Raw genomic sequence first — 7577 nt, forward strand, 5'->3', positions numbered from 1 at the left:
AGGTAGGCTATGCATAGCTCGGCTACAACTACCCGAGCATCCGTCAAAGTTCAGGGCTGTCCTGTTGGGTCATGGAGGTAGGGGGTTAGTCAGGTACCCTGGTAAGGACCCATGTCCATGGGGAAGAGAAAAGAGGGGGGCATAATAGATGGTGGATCAGAGGTTGCTACCAACCCTTCAGGATATGGGTAAGGTATATTAAGGTTGTGTCTTCCTATAGAAACCAGGTTTTCACAAAAGCAGTAACTATGTTGGCTCTAGTATATAATCACCAGATTCATTCTGAGTGATGATTGCTTGCCTAAAATTGAGGTATTTCTTAGAAAAGCTGCATTTTAATAACAAAATAGGGGGAACCTAACTGCTCACATAGTACTATTTCCCAGAACCCCCATGATCAATTAATAAGCATATTTATTGACGAGCTAGAGATCAAAATACTAATGGCTTTTGAGATCCTGCATTCCACTACATCAGACTCAATATTCCCAACAGGGAGTTCACTAAAGGGGATCATGATTTAGCTTTTATTATTGTGGAGTGAGGAACCAATAATTCTCAGTGAAAGTACAGTCCAGTAAGTCCCTCCACTGCCTCCGGCCCACTCCATTTACAGGCACTAAATCTTGAATTTTTTTTTCCCCTACTGGCTTTTACTCAGTTCCATTTCCAAGTTGTGATTTAAGTAGCCTTCATGGCGGAAGACCTAGATTTTAAGTTTCTCCCTGCAGAACTTGCTCTTCTCGGCATGGGTAAGCAACTATGCTGACATCCTGGTGTAGTTACCAAGAGTTGGCATGAACCAGGCCCAGAATGCCAACCAGCTATTGGCTGCTGTTCTCCCAGCAGTGTAACACTTGCCTAGGTACAAGGAAACCTAGGTAGCTGCCTACAGCTGGGGAAAAGGGAGGAAGCTGGACTGTACTCACCAGGGTAGGCATCTCCTCAAACTGGCAGCTGGGCACTATGAAATCAAAACATCCCAGATTAGAGTCGGCACCCGTGCAATTACATTAAAAAACAAAAGCCATCTCCAGCCCTCAAACCCCCTTCACCTTGTTGGGCCAAGTCAAAGAAACAATAGTAGAGAAACAGCTTAACTTTGAGAGCTCTACTCCCAAATAACCATTCCATTAACCAAGTTCACTACCTGGAGTTCTCATTTAGACAGCACCCCTGTACATCAGGTAGACTGGACCACAGTGCATGCTCTGGTGACTGATCCCTGTAATCTTAGCATGGAGGAAGCAAAGACGGTCTCTAGAACCAGCTATCCTGCATTTTGAGACCCACTCTTTAAAAATGACACCTTAGTAAAGACGGTGTGTGTGTGTTTGTGTGAAAAGAAGCGTTACCCAGTGTTCTGAATAAATCTAGAAAGCAGGCTTGAATACAAGCCGTTTTTAAAGTCAATAAAAGTTAACACTTCGGGGGCCGGAGAGAAGGATCGGTGGTTAAGAGCACTGAATGCTCTTTCGAAGGTCCCGAGTTCAATTCCCAACAACCACATGGTGGCTCACAACCACCGGTAATGAGATCTGATGCCCTCTTCTGGAGTGTCTGAAGCCAGCTACAGTGTAATAATAAATAAATCTTTTTTTAAAAAAGTTAACACTTCAAATAGTAGTTTAATGTAGATGTAGTGTGAGGGGACTTGTGCTAAGGACCTCGAAGGCTGGCGATTTACAAATCATTTTAACACACCTAAGGACAAGTTATCAAAGCCCAAACTAACCAGTTCTAACAAATTTAAACGAACAGGAAGATGAATACAGGCCTCATTGTTTAGGTCTAAAAACCCCCTTCAGGGCGTAGGCTGAAGCAGATCTGGTTCTCCCCGGACACGTGTTCCTCACAAACCATTCTCGGTTCACGTCCGGGGCTCCGGAAACTCTAAGCTGAGCCGGATTCCAGGTGACTCCCTAGCTGGATGGGACTGCACCTCATTGGTGGCAACACTTTGCCACCAATTGGCATTCCCTTTAAGATGACCTCTAAGTTCGGCGGTAACAGAAACAAACCCCAGTTCCTTTCCCTGCCCAGGCAAAAACCCTCTCCCTCCCGCTTCTCGCCTGGGCCAGTGAAATCTCCAGATCCCTTGCTCCGTGGGACCTCACTCACCTGCACGTGCTCGGAGCTCCGCAGAACACAGAAGCCCCGGCAGAGGCCGCGGAGGAAAGGGCAGACCTGAGCCGCGGGAGCCCCGCCCTGGGATGGTTGCAGGGCGGAGCGCGGAGTCCCGCCCAAGAAAGGCGGGACTAGAATCTCACCAGGCTGACGGGGGAGGAAGGCGACATCCCCATTGGAACTGACCTGGCTTTGAGACTTGGTTAGTCTGTGCACAAAGGCTACATTCTCTGCGTCCCTTCGGGTTCCTTATGAACCCTGGGTTTGCAGCTGCTCTATTCAAAGCCCCTTGTGTCCTAATGGGATCCAGGCCGACTGCCTGCCTAGGGCTGGTGGTCGCGGTTACTGTAGATGTAGCCCACGATTTTGCACTTCCACGTGCAGATCTTTCTGGCTTTCATCGTCTGCGTTGTTAGTTGGTTAATGGAACTCCCACACACGCGAGCCTTCTAGTCATGCGCTCTGGATCTTTCCTGGATGTTCCTTAGATTAAGCCGGTCAGTGCTGTAGTCTAACCCTTGCTACCACATCCCTGATGTCCTTCATTGAAATCCTTAACTGAATGGCAGCAGCTGAGACTGACTTTCTCTGGCAGGTTTGGGCTGCTTCAGTGGCACAGCCAGCTAAAGAAGGCCATATCCTTGCTCTAAATACACACTTCTCCGTTACCAGGATTTCTTTTGAACACTGACATTGTTGACTGTACTGATTATGCTTCTGTCCTGTTGAACAATTGGTGATGCTGGCCAAAGCCCAGAGGAGCAAGGCCCACCAATCTTATTTCCTGAATCTATTTTGTAACTCCTTCCTTCAGATATTGCTTTCTGACTCGCAACCGACCCTCCTTTCCTAGCATCTCTGTTGATTATGACACCTGTCAATAATGGTCAGGCAAGCCTTCCGGAATCAGCCACTGTGCTTGGTGTCTGCCAGCATGATTTATTATCTATTTCCTCAGTTCCTTCCTAGCGAAGGTGGGGAGAGGTCCTGTGCATCACAGCCCTAGCATACCCCTTTGAAAACACATGGTGTTCCAAGCTGCTTCCAACAGAAGACCCTAGGCTATGGAGCCAAAGAACTACCAGAGAAATAGCAATCCCCAATCTTCCTCCCCACCTGGCTAGGGAAAGACTTACATAAATACAGTAATTTAAAAGGTCACATGGTCAGTGCTGGGCTGGAAGACCGGGGGCTCTGTCATAATCAATGCAGCTCCAGCTGTCACAGCATATTCGAGAAAGGAGGCTTAGGACCTGTTAAACCTGACAGATTGGCTGGGTAATTGTCCTGCAAAGCTCTGCTAAAGGAGGAGGTGCATGGCCACCTCCCTTCCAAACCCACAAAGTAGAGAAGGCAGGACTACCTGCGGAGTTCTTAAGAGGGAAAGATGACAGTAGAGTGTGTGTGTGTGTGTGTGTGTGTATGAGTGACTTCAGAGAGGAGGGAGGCCGGGAAGGAATTGAACATAGGGAGATGTGAGGGTCTTTGGGGAGAAAGAGACCAATCACCTGGTGCCGATTGTATTCACAACTTGGTCTAGGTAGAAGTAGAAAGCACGGACTGTGTAAAAGAAAGTACTGTCGTTGTGAGTGCTGCTGTGTGGTGAGCCCTGTTCTGACATCAGTAGAAAGGAGTCAGCTTCTCTTTTGGGATGGGTCATTCATTGTCATGTGGGAGAATCTGGGTCACATTTATTTTCATAGTTAAAAAAAAAAAAATCCTGGCCGGGCAGTGGTGGCGCATGCCTTTAATCCCAGCACTTGGGAGGCAGAGGCAGGCAGATTTCTGAGTTGAGGCCAGCCTGGTCCACAGAGTGAGTTCCAGGACAGTCAGGGCTACACAGAAAAACCCTGTCTTAAAAAAAGCTTCCCCCCCCCCCCGCCCCCCAAAAATCCTTAGTAGTCTGCCTTTTAAAAAGCACATCCACTGGGCATTGGTGGCGAATGCCTTTAATCCCAGCATTTGGGAAGCAGAGGCAAGTGGATTTCTGGGTTTGAGGCCAGCCTGATCTACAGAGTGAGTTCTAGGACAGCCAGGGCTACACAGAAAAACCCTGACTCGAAAAAAACAAAAAACAAAACAAAACAAAAAAAGCACATCCAGCCAACTGGGTAGATAGTCCCAGCACTCGAGAGTAGATAGATCTCTGTGAGTTCAAGGCCAGCCTGGTCTGCAGAGCTAGTTCCAGGACAGACAGGGCTACACAGAAAACCCTGATTCAGAAAATAAAATCAATCAAACAAAATTCATCCTTTTAAGTCATGGACATGGCTGATTTATGAATATTTAAATTTTTTGTTATTTGAATTACCAACGTTTTCCTGCATTTTTTGTCTCTTATGCCTTCAGAGACAAGATTGTAGAGACAATAATAAAATAAAGAAGAAACACTTCTCTTTTCCACAGCACTGAGAATTAAATCCCAGCTCTTTGAAACCTTGCTATGTAAGCCCAAGAAGGAACATTTCCAGACCAACAGTGTGGGTGGCGGGAAGCGGAGGATGGTGGCCCAGAGAACAGAAGCCCAGCCTGGGGGACCGGGCCTCAGCTTCTTGCCTCTTCCTTGTCTTCCCCTTCTCTTCTCTCCACCCACTTGTCCTTGTTTCTTCCTTGGTCCCCCTTTGCCTTTCAGACTACTCTTCCCCCTTCTACCTCAACAGCAACCATCAGTAGAACAATACTAAATAAATTGCTCAACAGATGGGCTGGAGACATGGCTCAGCGGTTAAGAGCACTGACTGCTCTTCCAAAGGTCCTGAGTTCAATTCACAGCAACCACATGATGGCTCACAACCATCTGTAACGAGATCCAACACCCTCTTCTGGACTTCTGGAGTTGTTAAAAAGAACCAATTCAACAGATGCAGATAAATTCAGAGAGAGATATTCCTGTGTGCCCAATGCTTATAGTCTAGTAGGGGTCATCGTTCATTACACATCTAGGTCTTAGCAGCTGGCAGGGCAGAGAGAGTTCTAGAGATGGCTCATTCTCTCTCACGACCTAACTAAGAGTTTACAGGAGACTCTGTTCATCTCTGTATCATAGTAGCTGGTAAATAAATAATAAATAATAGCTACCCAAGTTAGACAGGGGTTCTGTGGTGCCCTCATTATTCCTCAAACGCATAGTTAGATTGGCAAGATTGCAGAGATTAAAACCCTCCTAGCCGGGCGTGGTGGCGCATGCCTGTAATCCCAGCACTTGGGAGGCAGAGGCAGGCGGATTTCTGAGTTCGAGGCCAGCCTGGTCTACAGAGTGAGTTCCAGGACAGCCAGGGCTACACAGAGAAACCCTGTCTCGAAAAAAACCAAAAAAAAAAAAACCAAAACAAAACAAAACAAACAAACAAAAAAAACCTCCTGTGTGCCGTGTGCCGGGCAGTGGTGGCGCATGCCTTTAATCCAAGCACTTGGGAGGCAGAGGCAGGCGGATTTCTGAGTTCGAGGCCAGCCTGGTCTACAGAGTGAGTTCCCGGACAGCCAGGGCTACACAGAGAAACCCTGTCTCGGGGGAAAAAAAAAAAAAAAAAAAAAAAAAAAAAACCCAAAAACCTCCTGTGCTCCTGTGTGCCGTGTGCCGGGCGGTGGTGGTGCATGCCTTTAATCCAAGCACTTGGGAGGCAGAGGCAGTGAATTTCTGAGATCCAGGCCAGCCTGGTTATACACAGAAACCTTGTCTCAAAAACAAACAAAGCAAAAAACAACAACAACAAAACACCAAAAACCCCTCCTGTGCTTCTAGTAGCTATATAAAATGGTGCAGCTGCTTTGGAGAGCAGTCCAGCAGCCAGGGTCAGTGGCCCCTGTGTTCATAAAGATCCACTGGTCTCTTCCTCCTGCATGCTTGGATTAAAGGGTGCTGGGAATGGAACTCAGGTCCTCTAGAAGGGCAGGAAGGGTTCCTAACTGTTCAGCATTTCTCCAGCCCCTTTCCTTCCTTCCCTCCTTCCTTCGTTTTTGTTTAAAGATTTATTTATGTGAAGAGGGCATTGGATCCTATTACAGATGGTTGTGAGCCACCTTGTGGTTGCTGGGAATTGAACTCATGAGCTCTGGAAGAGCAGTCAGTGCTCTTAACTCCTGAGCCATCTCTCCAGCCCCTGTTTTTGTTTTTCAAGACAAGGTTTCTTTGTGTAGCCCTGGCTGGCCTGTAATTCCCTATGTAGACCAGGCTGGCCTTGAACCCAGAGATCTGTGTGCCTCTACCTCCCATTGCTGGGATTAAAGGCATGTCCCACTACCACGTTCTTTTCTATCTATTTTTCTTTCTTTCTTTCTTTCTTTCTTTCTTTCTTTCTTTCTTTCTTTCTTTCTTTCTTTCTTTCTTTCTTTCTTTCTTTCTTGACACAGCATTTCCACTATATAGTTTAGCCTAACCTCAAATTTACTATGTAGTTCAAGCTAGCCTTGAACTCTTGGTGATCATCCTACAATAGCTAGAATTATGGGTGTGTACCACTGTGGATGACTGAACTGTATATTTAAATGAGTGAGTAATCTAGTATATAAATCATTTCTCAATAAAGATATTAAAATAAGCCAGGAGGTAGTGGTGCATGGCTATAATCCCAGCACTCTGGGGGGCAGAGGCAGGTGGATTTCTGAGTTCAAGGCCAGCCTGGTCTATAGAGTGAGTTCCAGGACAGCCAGGGCTATACAGAGAAACCCTGTCTCCAAAAAACAAACAAACAAACAAACCAAAAAAAACAAACAAAACAAAACAAAACAAAACAAAAAGATGTTGAAATATCAAGGAAAAGCATACGGGGGCGGGGGTGCTGGAGAGATAGAGAGAGGGTCCAGGAGTGAAAAACCCTGGCTGCTCTCCCCGAGACCCGGGTTACATTGCCAGCACCCACAGGGCAGCTCAGATATGATGAGGGGACCCCTATCCTCTTCTGGCCTCTAAGGTCACAAGGCATGTGAGTCACAGTCACAAAGTCCCAAAACCCGTACATGTAAAAATAAATTTGAAAAAAAAAAAGAATACTTGGAGATTAGAAAATCTGTAGTCCTGCTTATAATTATAGGCTGCTAATGCATTTTGTTTCATTTTTTGCAAATTTTTAAGGACTAGAAAAGACTTTTCCTATGAGTCCTGTTGCTTTTCAGCATCTCTTTCTCAGTCTCTGGGAAGACATAAGGCCTGTGGTCCAGCAGCGCAGCAGATTAGAGGAGTCCCCACTGTCCCCATGCTGCCACTCCCTAACTAGCATCGTAGGATGGCTCTGTTCAACATGGTTGATGTACCTACCACGCACAAACCACGTAGGACTTAAAGGAGCCAATGTCTCTTTATTCTCTCCAATGGTTAAAATTAAATTATTATTATATATAAACAAATATAGCTTTTAAAATAAAAAGACAGCGAGGTGCTAATAATAGTCACAAGGCAGCCTTTGATCCCAGGTAGAGGCAGGCAGATCTCTATGGGTTCAAGTCTAGAGTCC

The 7577-nt window shown here is 46.3% G+C and overlaps 1 protein-coding gene across 1 annotated transcript in view; it reads right to left on the reverse strand.

Annotated features, from left to right (window-relative positions):
• The window catches only part of Matr3 (matrin 3), a 37769-nt gene extending 35566 nt beyond the window's left edge, over positions 1-2203 (reverse strand). The window contains exons 1-2 of the mRNA XM_052155565.1: positions 2122-2203; positions 930-964 (exon numbers count right to left, since the gene is read on the reverse strand). The gene's annotated coding sequence lies outside the window, so the exon portion shown is untranslated. The remainder of the gene's footprint in view (positions 1-929; positions 965-2121) is intronic.
• Positions 2204-7577: the final 5374 nt, after the last annotated feature.

This window comes from Apodemus sylvaticus, chromosome 13 (assembly GCF_947179515.1).
Source record: "Apodemus sylvaticus chromosome 13, mApoSyl1.1, whole genome shotgun sequence".
NCBI classification, from domain to species: Eukaryota; Metazoa; Chordata; class Mammalia; order Rodentia; family Muridae; genus Apodemus; species Apodemus sylvaticus.